This window comes from Rhinoraja longicauda, chromosome 8, assembly GCF_053455715.1.
Source record: "Rhinoraja longicauda isolate Sanriku21f chromosome 8, sRhiLon1.1, whole genome shotgun sequence".
NCBI classification, from domain to species: domain Eukaryota; kingdom Metazoa; phylum Chordata; class Chondrichthyes; order Rajiformes; family Arhynchobatidae; genus Rhinoraja; species Rhinoraja longicauda.
This window is the reverse complement of record NC_135960.1, coordinates 68,831,391-68,845,046: the sequence shown is the minus strand read 5'-3', so window position 1 is coordinate 68,845,046 and position 13,656 is coordinate 68,831,391. Positions and strand designations below refer to the sequence as shown.

The following is a 13,656-nucleotide window of genomic DNA, read 5'->3' as shown; positions in this document are numbered from 1 at the left end:
TAAAACTGAGATGAGGAGAAATTTCTTCACTCAGAGGGTGGTTAGTCTGTGGAATTCACTGCCTCAGGGAGCTGTGGAAGCAGGAACGTTAAATAAATTTAAAACAGTAATAGATTGCTTTTTAATAGACAAGGGAATTAGGGGTTACGGGGAGCGGGCAGGGAAGTGGACATGAGCTATGGTTAGTATAGTAAGACCTGAGTAATCTCCTGGACAAGTTTCGATCGCCTAGATTGGGGTCGGAGAGGAATTTCCCGGATTTTTTTCCCAAATTGGCCTGGGTTTTTATCCTGTTTTTCGCCTCTCCCAGGGGATCACACGGTTCTTTTGGGTGGGAAGAAGGGCGATAGTGGGAAGGGGGTTGGGGTAGGATCAGCCATGATCGTATTGAATGGCGGAGCGGGCTCGAGGGGCCGGTTGGCCTACTCCTGCTCCTATTTTCTTGTGTTCTTGTCTTGTGTTCTTGTGTATGCAACACCGACAAACTGTGCTGCTGTTGCCAGTCAACTCTTTTCTGAGAGAGAAGGGCGAAATGCTGGAGGTGCTCGGAAAATCGGGCAGCGTCCGTGAAGGCAAAGGGAGGCCTAGGAGACTCTCGATGGCTTTTGGTCCAAGTTACAGCGTCCGCAATTCTTGGTCTTTCTCCTCCCAAACCACCAGTGGGAAGGTCGAGGGTAGTGGGCAAACGAGTACACCTCCGCCTACAGGTTCCATTTGGATGCACACCGCCGAGACTTTGACTATTCACCATTCCTGTACTATAACCGAGCCCTGGTGAGACCACACCTGGAGTACTGTGTGCAGTTTTGGACTCCTAATTTGAGGAAGGACATTCTTGCTATTGAGGGAGTGCAGCCTAGGTTCACCAGGTTAATTCCCGGGATGGCGGGACTGCAATATGATGAAAGAATGGGTCAACAGGGCTTATATTCACTGGAATATAGAAGCATGAGAGGGGATCTTATAGAAACATGTAAAATTCTTAAGGGATTGGACAGGCTAGATGCAGGAAAAATGTTCCCGATGTTGGGGGAGTCCAGAACCAGGGGCCACAGTTTATGAATAAGGGGTAGGCCATTTAGGACTGAGATGAGGAAAAACGTTTTCACCCAGAGAGTTGTGAATCTGTGGAATTCTCTGCCACAGAAGGCAGTGGAGGCCAATTCACTGGATGTTTTCAAGAGAGTTAGATAGAGCTCTTAGGGTTAGTGGAATCAAGGGATATGGGGAGAAAGCAGGAACGGGTTACTGATTGTGGATGATCAGCCATGATCATATTGAATGGCGGTGCTGGCTCGAAGGGCTGAATGGCCTACTCCTGCACCAATTTTCCATGTTTCTCTGTCTAACCGAATTAGAATTGTTTTCTCCGAAATATCAGAAGCTGTAGAGACCTGACAGAAGTATATAAAATATGTCAAAGTCTAGACTTTAGAGATACAGCACGGAAACAGGCCCTTCTGCCTACCAAGTACGCAGTGACCAATGACCACCATGTACACTCGCACCATCTTACACACTCGGGACAATTTACAATTTTTAACCCGGCCAACTAAACTACAAACCTGTACGTCTTTGGAGTGTGGGAGGAAACCGGAGCAATCGGGGAAAACCCACGCAGGTCACGGGGAGAACGTACAAACTCCATGCAGACAAGCACAGTAGTAATGATCAAACCTGGGACCCTGTCCCTCAAAACCATCTGTGGTGTGTGGCTCACTCCAGACACCCCAAACATTTTCACCATCTACATGGCACGTTTATTAGTTTAGTTTAGTGATACAGCGCAGAAACAGGCCCTTCGGCCCATAGACCAGCGATTCCCGCACACTAACACTATCCTACGCATACTAGGGACAATTTACATTGAAACCAAGCCAATTAACATGCAAACCTGTACGTCTTTGGAGTGTGGGAGGAAACCGGAGCGCCCGGGGAAAACCCACGCAGGACACGGGGAGAACGTACAAACTCCCTACAGACAGCACCCCTTAGTAAAGATCGTACCCGGGTCTCTGGCGCTGCAAGGCAGCAACTCTACCGCTGCACCGCCCTGGAGGGCAGAGCCTTGAGATGAGAAGGGCAAAGTTTAAAGCAGATGTGTGGATTTGGCTGTTGGTTCACACGGAGGATAGTTAGGCCTGGAATGTGCTGCTGTGCAGGGAGTGGTGGAAGCAGATATGATAGTGGTGTTTAAGATACTTTTAGATAAGCACATGGATATGCAGGGGATGGAGAGATAAGGATTACTTGTAGGCAGTGGAGATTAGTCTAACTTGGCAGGGACACTATGGGCCGAGGGGCCTGTGTCTGTGCTATACAGCTCTGGGTCCCATGTTTGAATCACCCCACCAGTTCAAGGTGGCTCCTCACCAGAAGCCCTTCTCGTTAGCAGTCAGGACTGGGGCAATAACTTCCAATCATACCCAAAACTGAATAAATAAAAAAAGCATCTCAGGAGGGAAGGAAACCCAAAATGTCACCCTTTCACAATAGACAATAGACAATAGGTGCAGGAGGAGACCATTCGAGCCAGCACCGCCATTCAATGTGATCATGGCTGATCATTCTCAATCAGTACCCCGTTCCTGCCTTCTCCCCATACCCCCTGACTCCGCTATCCTTAAGAGCTCTATCTAGCTCTCTCTTGAATGCATTCAGAGAATTGGCCTTCACTGCCTTCTGAGGCAGAGAATTCCACAGATTCACAACTCTCTGACTGAAAAAGTTTTTCCTCATCTCAGTTCTAAATGGCCTACCCCGTATTCTTAAAATCGTGGCCCAATGTTGGGGAAGTCCAGAACAAGGGGTCACAGTTTAAGGATAAGGGGGAAGTCTTTTAAGACCGAGATGAGAACGTTTTTTTTCCACAGAGAGTGGTGAATCTGTAGAATTCTCTGCCACAGAAGGTAGTTGAGGCCAGTTCATTGGCTATATTTAAGAGGGAGTTAGATGTGGCCCTTGTGGCTAAAGGGGTCAGGGGGTATGGAGAGAAGGCAGGTACAGGATACCGAGTTGGATGATCAGCCATGATCATATTGAATGGCGGTGCAGGCTCGAAGGGCCGAATGGCCCACTCCTGCACCTATTTTCTATGTTTCTATGTTTCGATGATCGTGTCTATGTGTGGTATTATCTGATCTGTTTGGAAACAGCATGCAAAACAAACCATTTTTTGGTTTGGTTTATTATTGTCACGTGCGCTGAGGTACAGTGAACAGCCTTTTTTTTGTTGCATGCTATCCAGTCAAAGAAAATACCACACATGGTTACAACCGAGCCATCCACAGAGCACAGCTACAGGATAGAGGCTGGAACATTCGTTGCAAGATACAGCCTTCCACTCTGCCTGGGTACTGTTGTGATATTGCTGGGACTACTTTGTGTATCCAAGAACTACTTTGTATGGCTGTGTATATAAGTGATGGGTGTGATTAGGCAGTCACTCTGGATCCAGGTGGCCTTGGAATAAACAGCCTGGAGTTAAGCTCCACCATGATAACATCTTAAACATGTGTACTCGTGGTCCTTCCAGAGTCACAACAAAGGTACAACAAGTACCGGACCACAAAGTACAACAGGTACACAGGACAACAGTAAACCTAAACCTTAAACTCGGGGAAGGTGTCCAAATATCCAAAGCATAATCTCTCACAGTAACTAACACGGGACAGCTCCCCAACCTCCTCCTCCCCCCCCCCCCCCCAAAAGAGATGTGGTGGTGAATCTCTCTGTTAGATGTTTGTCAAATCCACTTTTTTTTTTAGCTGACAATTCACAGATTATATTTACATGTCCATAAATTCATAAGTTGTAGCAGCAGAATTAGGCCATTCGGCCCATCAAGTCTACTCCACCATTCAATCATGGCTGATTTATCTCCCCCTCCTAACCCCATTCTCCTGCCTTCTCCCCACAAAACCCCCTGTAGTACTAATCAGGTGGTCCTAGCTCCCTCATCCATCTCTTCTTGAACCTTGGCCTGCAGATTAATCATGGACTGTGTGAAGAAGGGTCTCGACCCGAAGCATGGCCCATCCTTTTTCTCCAGAGATGTGGCCTGACTCACTCCGGCACTTTGTGTCCATCTTTCATGAAATTAATACACCACTTAGTGAGAGTCTGGCCCGAGTCTCGACCCCAAACGTCACCCATTCCTTCCCTCCAAGAGATGCCGCCTGTCCCGCTGAGTTACCCCAGCATTTTGTGCCCATCTTCACCACTCATCCCCATCCACACGATGTGAAGTTCTGCAGACAGGATCATTTTTGGTTTTTGCATGTCAGTGTTATCTTTGCAACAAGGGGCAAATTCTGGCAAGGCACCATAGGCAGCTGGGAGCGTGGGGGGCGACTGGTGAAGTGGGCAACACTGCGCCCTGGGGGGGGGGGGGGTTGGGGGGCAAGGGGAGGTCTATCCCCCAATCACCCACCCACCCATCCATCCACAGTATGGTTCATATCTACATGGTGGCTGGCACCAGTGTTGGCGGAGACAGAGAACGGGGGCGATTAGTGGGATGCAAGACAAGGAGATTCATGCCCTCAACCCCCACACTGCAGAAACCCCCTGAATCCCCCACCCCCCCCCCCCCAACACTCGTCACACTCAGATAACGACAGCATTGCCCTGAAGACCACTTCACAACCAGCATTCAAATCTGAACACCCAACAGTGCAATGTCTGCATTAAAGACAATCTGAAGCAAGAAGGACCTTGATGTGGATTCACCAACATTAAACATCACACAATTTCAAACGCTGGGGCGGATTGGGTCAGTACTACTAGCAATGTCTACACTGAAGATTTACTCCAGTTTAAATAGAGGCTGACACATGAAAGGCTTTTCCAAGACCATCAATAAGGGGGAAGGAGGCATCCTTGCCGCCGGTGCAAGAGGAGCAGAGGGATTACACAATGTCACACTGGCTTTGCACATCACACACCACAAACAAAATGTCTCCAAGTGGAAAAAATGCAGCTCAAATGACTGGCATTACCTGCCGTCTGCCTTGTCGCAGCGTTGCACAGCTAGCTAGCTAGCTAGCTCGCTCTCCTTTGCTTGCTTCCCCCAGTGACAGTGCTGGCCGGGCTTGGAGCCCGACGCCAGCCAGCGCTCAGCTAGAGAGGGGAGGGGATGGGAGGGGATGGGAGGCGACAGGCGGCTCAGGGGCAGGGCTAGCTAGGGCTAGTCCTAGTCCACATGCATCTTCCTCACCCCCCCCCCCCCCCCCGGCCCCCAACAAAAGAGCATGCCCCCCTTCTCCTCCCCTTCTCCAGCCCCATGCTTGTGGCACATCCAGCAACCAGCCCCACAAACACTGCAACAAAGGCCAGGCTAAACATGCACTAGGGGAGATGCGGGTCAGATGCACAAAGCGAATATTCTGCGCCTCCTGCAAATGTCATTAGAGGTTATTCCTCAGTCTGAAGAAGGGTCTCGACCCGAAACGTCACCCATTCCTTCCCTCCTGAGATGCTGCCTGACCTGCTGAGTTACTCCAGCATTTTGTGAATAAATACCAGCATCTGCAGTTATTTTCTTATATTATTAGAGGTTATACTAGATAGAGGAGAGGCTGACACAACACAACCAACTAAAACCTAATCCCTCCTCCCTGTACGTTATCCGTGTCCCCCCCATTCCCTGCATATCCATGTGCCCATCTAAAAGCCTCTTAAACACAACTATTATATCTGCAGGGGGGGAACAAAAAAAAAAACTGCAGGTGCTGGTTTAAATCGAAGGTGGACACAAAATGCTGGAGTAACTCAGCGGGTCAGGCAGCATCTCAGGAGAGAAGGAATGGGTGACGTTTCGGGTCAAGATCCTTGCTGGAGTAACTCAGCGGGTCAGGCAACATCTCAGGAGAGAAGGAATGGGTGACGTTTCGGGTCGAACGACCCGAAACGTCACCCATTCCTTCTCTCCAGAGATGCTGCCTGACCTGCTGAGTTACTCCAGCATTTTGTGTCTACTATTATATCTGCCTCCACCATCACCCATGGCTCAATCAACCAACCTGCCCTGCAAAGCTCCTTTAAACATTGTCCCTCTCACATTAAAGCGATGGGCGGCACAGTGGCGCAGCTGGTAGAGACCCTGGTTCGATCCTGCCCATGGGTGCTGTCCGTGTGTGTGGAGTTTGCACGTTCTCCCATGTGAAGACCGCGTGAGTTTTCTCCGGGTGCTCTGGATTCCTCCCACATCCCTGGAGTCGTGCAGTTTTGCAGGTTAATTGACTTCTATAAATTGTAAATTGTCCCTGGTGTGCAGGGAGTGGGTGAGAAAGTGGGATAACATAGAACTTGTGGGAACGGGTGATCGATGGCTGGCGTGGGCTCGGTGGGCCGAAGGGCCTGTTTCCACGCTGCATTTCCAAATTAAGTGAAAATTGGGGGATTTAAACTAAACTAAAGTAAACATGTCTTTGGCATTTCCACCTTGTCCTTGGAGATTCTCTTTGTTGATCTTAATCCATTACAAGGATGTTGCCAGGACTTGAGTGCCTGAAGGGAACAGAGGACCAGAAGAACTAGGTTTATGGTGAGGGAGGAAAGATTTAATAGGGACCTGAGGGACGACTTTTTTTACACAAAGGGAGGTGGGATAACGGAATGAGCTGCCAGGTGAGGTAGTTGAGGCAGGTATTTTCGCAACGTTTAAGAAACATTTAGACAGGTGCATGGGTAGTATAGGGTTTAGAGAGATACTAGACCAAGTGGACCTGTTGGGCCCAAACCTCTCCTGCATTGGTGCAGCACCCTCCCCTCCTCTCCCTCCCCTTCCCCCCCCCCTCTCCCTCCCCTTCCCCCCCCCCCCTCCCCTTCCCCCCCCCCCTCTCCCTCCCCTTCCCTCCCCTTCCCCCCCCCCCCCCACTCCACCCCCCTCAACCCCCCTTATCCTCCTCCCTCCTTTCCTGGGAGATAGATTTAAACTTTAAAATGTGAATAACTTTAAAAATATTACATATTTTCAATGAAACTTCTCCCATTAGCACCAAAGGGACGACGGTGAGTAAGGTGGGCCTAACATTGTCGTGCTATCGTGTACCGTTTTGGCTGTAGTCCAGGAACAAACAAACAAACAAACGTTTTAGTATATAGATCGGCCAAAGACAAGCAGGTGGGACAAATGTAGATGGGCATATTGATCGGCATGGGCAAATTTGGCTGAAGAGCCTGTTTCCATGTTGTATGACTCTTTAATGGTAAATTGTTACAAAATTTGCACCATCTCCATCACAGGAGAAAAACTAGTGACGGACATTTATTACAAGCCCACCGACTCGCACAGCTATCTGGACTACACTTCTTCCCACCCGGTCCCCTGCAAAAAGTCTATCCCCTACTCCCAATTCCTCCGTCTACGCCGCATCTGCGCCCGGGATGAGGTGTTTCACACTAGGGCTTCCGAGATGTCCTCGTTTTTCAGAAAACGGGGCTTCCCCTCCTCCATTATAGATGAGGCTCTCACTAGGGTCTCTTCTACATCCCGCAGCTCCGCTCTTGCTCCCCATCCTCGCAACAAGGACAGGATCCCCCTCGTTCTCACCTTCCACCCCACCAGCCAGCGGATCCAACATATTATCCACCAACATTTCCGTCACCTACAACAGGACCCCACCACTGGCCATATCTTCCCATCCCCTCCCCTCTCTGCGTTCCGCAGAGACCGTTCCCTCCGCAACTCCCTGGTCCACTCGTCCCTTCCTACCCAAACCACCCTAACCCCGGGCACTTCCCCTTGCAACCGCACGAGATGCAACACCTGTCCCTTTACCTCCCCCCTCAACTCCATCAAAGGACCCAAACATTCTTTCCAGGTGAGACAGAGGTTCACCTGCACCTCCTCCAACCTCATCTATTGCATCCGCTGCTCTAGATGTCAACTTATCTATATCGGCGAAACCAAGCGCAGGCTCGGCGATCGCTTCGCTGAACACCTGCGCTCGGTCCGCATTAACGCAACTGATCTCCCGGTGGCCCAGCACTTTAACTCCCCCTCCCATTCCCAGTCTGACCTCTCTGTCATGGGCCTCCTCCAGTGCCATAGTGAGGCCCGCCGGAAATTGGAGGAACAGCACCTCATATTTCGCCTGGGCAGTTTGCGGCCCGGTGGTATGAACGTCGACTTCTCCAACTTCAGATAGCTCCTCTGTCCCTCCCTTCCCCTCCTCCTTCCCAGATCTCCCTCTATCTTCCTGTCTCCACCTATATCCTTCCTTTGTCCCACCCCCGACATCAGTCTGAAGAAGGGTCTCGACCCGAAACGTCACCCATTCCTTCTCTCCCGAGATGCTGCCTGACCTGCTGAGTTACTCCAGCATTTTGTGAATAAATCGATTTGTACCAACATCTGCAGTTATTTTCTTATACTACTACAAACATCGTTTGGTTTGTACACCACTGATGTAGTTCAAGTTCTAGTTTATGTCATAGGCATCAATAAGATGATTTACAGGGACAATGGGAATCTTACTTGCAGCAGCATTACACACACATAGAAACGGACAGCACACAACTAACAAATTATACATAAATTATACATTAATTACACATGAAGACCTGAAAGGAAGTAAACAAAACAAGACAACACATTAGTGCAAAAATATATAATTAAAGTCATAGGGTCATACAAAGTGGAAACAGGCCCTTCGGCCCAACTTGCCCACACTGATCAACATGCCCAACTATCTCCTCCAGCAGCTCATTCTATATCTCCATCTCGGTTTGCGTGGAAAAAGTTGCCCCTCGGGTGCCTATTAAATCTTTCCTCCTCACAAACCTATGTCCTCTGGTTGTAACGGACCGCAGGTAGACCCAAATGCAGCACATGGAACCAAGGAAGTAGTTTTAGAATGAGCTTTATTTCTACCTGCTCGTGGTCGGGGACAGAAGACTGAGGCGTTCACCAGGGCCACGACGAGGCATGAAGGTCGGGAGCAGGCAGGGTCGGCAATGGGAAATCAGTCCAAGAGACAATGCTGGAGAGTCTTGCATGAGGGCTAAGAACAATCTGGCAAAGAGTGTGTGTGCAGGAAGGGTTTATATTGCTGGTTTGATTGGTGATCTGGAGCAGGTGAGTGAACAGGTGAGGGGAGTTGGCTTAACGTGGTGGGCGTGGCTGGCAGGTGAGTGAACAGGACAAACTGGGACACTGGTTCTCGATTCCCCTACTCTGGTGAAAGACTGTGCATTTACCCAATATATTCCTCTCAAGATCTCCTCCAACCTCGTCTATTGTATCCGCTGTTTCAGATGTCAACTTCTCTACATCGGCGAGACCAAGCACAGGCTCGGCGATTGTTTCGCTCAACACCTTCGCTCAGTCCGCCTTAACCAACCTGATCTCCTGGTGGCTCAGCATTTCAACTCCCCCTCCCACTCCCAGTCTGACCTTTCTGTCATGGGCCTCCTCCATTGTCATAGTGAGGCCCAGCGCAAATTCGAGGAACAGCACCTCATATTTCGCTTGGGCAGCTTACACCCCAGCGGTATGAACATTGTCTTCTCTAACTTCAGATAGTTCCTCTGTCTCTCTCTTTCCCCTCCCTTTCCCAGTTCTCCCACTGTCTTCCTGTCTCCTACTACATCCTATCTATGTCCCGCCCCCTCCCCTGACATCAGTCTGAAGAAGGGTCTCAACCTGAAACGTCACCCATTCGTTCTCTACTGAGATGCTGCCTGACCCTCTGAGTTACTCCAGCATTTTGTGTCTACCCTCTCATGATCTTGTACACCTCCATAAGATTACCCCTCATTCTCTCGCGCTCCAAGGAGTAAGGCCTTAAGCTGCTCAACCTCTCCCTTTAGCCCAGGCCTTCGAGTCATGGCAGCATCCTTGTAAATCTTTTCTGCACTCTTTCCAGCTTAACAGTATCCTTTCCAATTTAATCCTTCCATGGTAGTGCAAAGGTGATCCTTAGAGTACATTTGCTGAGGTAGGATTAAGTTGTGCAATAAAATGTGGACACAATGAATTGCTGATGTTGGAATCTTGAACAAAACACAAAGTGCTGGAAGAACTCAGCGGGTCAGGCAGCATCTGCGGAGGAAATGGACAGATGACATTTTGAGACCCCCTTATCGTGACTGGGTGGTAGTTGGAAATGGAAAGGTCCAGAGAGGCTAGAATGCTGACAGGGATAGTCAGGAGAAGGAGGCGGTCTGAAAGTTCGATCTGAAATGGTGTCTGTCCACTCCCTCCACAGAGACTGCCTGACCCATTGCGTTCCTCCAGCACTTTGGGCTTTGTTTGAAAGTTGCGTATGTCAATTCAAGAATGGCACGGTGGCGCAGCGGTAGAGTTGCTGCCTCACAGCGCCAGAGACCCGGGTTCGATCCTGACTACGGGCACTGTCTGTAGGGCAGGGCCGTCTTTACAGCATTATGGGCCCCGGGCAAAGCAGTGTACTGGGGCCCCTCCTCCTCCCACCCTCCCCGTCGCCCCCACCGTTACTCTCCCCCACCCCCCTTTCCCTACCAGCCCCCCCCCCCTGTCGTGCCGGCGAAAAGCACTTACCGAAAAGCACTTAGCGATGGACTTAGGGTGCTACATTGTTGCGAAAAGCACTTACAGATCGCTGTGAGAAGCACTTAGGGATGGAAAAGCAAAGCACTTAGGGAGCTAATTGTTGCGAAACAGATCGCTGTGAGAAGCACTTAGGGATGGAAAATGTTGTGAAAAAAACACTTAGGGACCAAAAATGTTGCGAAAAAAGCACTTATTGAACCTACATTTTTAAAGTAGTATTTATTTATTGCAAGTCACTTAACATACACAGATCAGCATGGGGCCCCTATGCTCGTGGGGCCCCGGGCAAGTGCCCATCAGGCCCATGCGTTAAGACGGCCCTGCTGTAGGGAGCTTGTACGTTCTCCCCAGACCTGCTTGGGTATTCTCCAGGATCTCTGGTTCCCTCCCACACAACAATCTATCATCAGTGATCTTCACCATCCGGCCCATACCCTCATCTCACTGCTACAGCCAGGCAGGAGGTGCAGAAGCTCGAAATCCCACGCCACCAGGTTCAGGAACAGCTCCCACGCTCCAAAGACGGGCAGGTCTGTAAGTTAATAGGCTTGGTTACGATTGTAAATTGTTCCCAGTGTGTAGGATAGTGCAAGTTTGCGGGGATCGCTGGTCGGCGTGAACTCAGTGGGCCGAAATGCCTGTTACTATGTTGCATCTTTAAACTAAACTAAGCTAAACTAAACTAAACTAAACTAAATTAAATGTGGATTTAGGAAAGTAACTGTTCCTGAAGCTGGTGGTGTGGGACTTTCATCTTCTCTACCTCCTGCCCGATGGCATCAGTGTGATGAGGGTATGGGCCAGATGATGACGATCCTTGATGATAGATGCTGCCTTCTTAAAGCAGCATCTTATGGGGGATTTATTATAGATTTGGGTTTCGGTTTATTATTGTCACGTGTACCGAGGTACAGCGAAAAACTTTGTTTTGCATGCTATCCAAACCGATCAGATAATACTATATATACAATTAAGTCTAGCTAAAGTGCAATAGGTAGAGCAATGGGGAATATACACCGATCAGCCAAAACATTATGACCACTGACAGGCAAAGTGACTATCTTGTTACAATGGCACCTGTCAAGGGGTGGGATATATTAGGCAGCAAGTGAACAGTCAGTTCTTATAGACGATAGACGATAGACAACAGACAATAGACAATAGGTGCAGGCGTAGGCCATTCGGCCCTTTGAGCCAGCACCGCCATTCAATGTGATCATGGCAGATCATTCACAATCAGTACCCCATTCCTGCCTTCTCCCCATACCCCCCTGACTCTGCTATCGTTAAGATATTTATTCACAAAATGCTGGAGTAACTCAGCAGGTCAGGCAGCATCTCAGAAGAGAAGGAATGGGTGACGTTCAGACTGAAGAAGGGGTTGAGATGGCGATGCTATCACATGGAAAAAGGGTCTAGACCGAAACGTCACCCATTCCTTCTCTCCTGAGATGCTGCCTGACCTGCTGAGTTACTCCAGCATTTTGTGAATAAATACATTCGATTTGTACCAGCATCTGCAGTTATTTTCCTGCTATCTTTAAGAACTTTATCGAGCTCTCTCTTGAAAGCATCCAGAGAATTGATCTCCACGGCCTTCTGAGGCAGAGAATTCCGCAGATTTACAATTCTCTTGAAGTTGATTTGTTGGATGCAGGAGAAATGGGCAGGAGTAAAGACCTGAGCGACTTTGACAAGGGCCAAATTGTTATGGCCAGACGACTGGGTCAGAGCATCTCTGAAACGGCAAGGCTTGTGGGGTGCTCCCGGTCAGCAGTGGTGAGTACCTACTGACAGTGGTCCGAGGAGGGACAAACCACAAACCGGCAACAGACAGGGTGTTGGGCGCCCAAGGCTCATCGATGTGCCAGGGTAACGAAGGCTATCCCGTCTGGTCCGAACCGACAGAAGGTCGACTGTGGCACAAGTCACAGAAAATGTTAATGGTGGTCACGGGAGGAATGTGTCACAATACACAGTGCATCGCACCCTGCTGCGTAAGGGGCTGCACACGGAGAACCAACAGCATATTGGGCAGGTGGTCATAATGTTTTGGCTCATCAGGTCATAATGTTTTGGCTGATCGGTGTATAGCAGAATATATAATTGACAGCATTGTAGTGCATCAGTTCCAGAGACAAAGCCCAATGTCTACAATGGGGTAGATAGAGGTGAATCGGACAGTACTCCAGCTTATGGAAGGACCATTCACAAGCCTGATTACAGAAGGGAAAAAGCTGTTCCTGAGTCTGGTGGTGGGCACTTTCAAGCCTCTGTATCTTTTGCCTGAAGGAAGAGGGGAGAAGAGAGAATGACCCGAGTGTGATTGGACCTTGATTATGTTGGCTGCTTTACCTGAGTCAACGTGGAGTGTCGATGGTGGCGAGTCTGCTCTGTGTGATGGACTGGGCTACATCCACAACTCAGGTTTGATTGCCTCGACTGCAGACGGTTCAACGGCCCCGACCGCGGGTGAACAAAGAGGAAGCTGATTGAATTTTATTACCTTCCATCACAGTGAGGAATGTGGACTATGCTGTGGTGGATGTTTATGTTAAATTTTTACTTTATATGCCTGTGTGTCTTGTTGCTTTTCACTTAGTATGGCTGTATGGTAACTCAAATTTCACTGTACCTTAATTGGTACACGTGACAATAAATTGATCTTGACATCTTGAAATCTCTGCGATTTCCCGCTGACTAGGGCCGAGCTGTTCCCAACGATTTAATGTTATTAACCTTGTTGTACAATTTACCTTCCTTCACTTTTTGTACTGAAACAACTCCTTCTCACCATTTCATTTGGTTTCATGGCCAAAACTCAGGAAATATATTGCTCCATTTTTTACGTGTAAAAGAAAACCTGAGAGGAAAGGTTGGCAATATTTCATACCATGTTTCCAGTTCATTTGTGTATCGTATGCATTCGCACAAACATTTCAGACAGCATACACTCATCATAAGCACTCTAAATTATTAAAATGACAGAGGGATGACTTCATCTTGTCCTGCATCATTCTTGTTGCCATTAGCAAAGGCAGGGTTTCCTGTACAAGTTGTACATGATGTAGAGTCGTAGATAGAAAAGCTTTAGATTGATACTAGACCAAGTGGACCCG

The 13,656-nt window shown here is 48.9% G+C and overlaps 1 long non-coding RNA gene across 1 annotated transcript in view; it reads right to left on the bottom strand.

Moving 5' to 3' along the window:
• Positions 1-5,198, bottom strand: part of LOC144596339 (uncharacterized) — a 74,959-nt gene extending 69,761 nt beyond the window's left edge. The window contains exon 1 of the long non-coding RNA XR_013547590.1: positions 5,001-5,198. This is a non-coding gene — a long non-coding RNA (uncharacterized LOC144596339). The remainder of the gene's footprint in view (positions 1-5,000) is intronic.
• Positions 5,199-13,656: the final 8,458 nt, after the last annotated feature.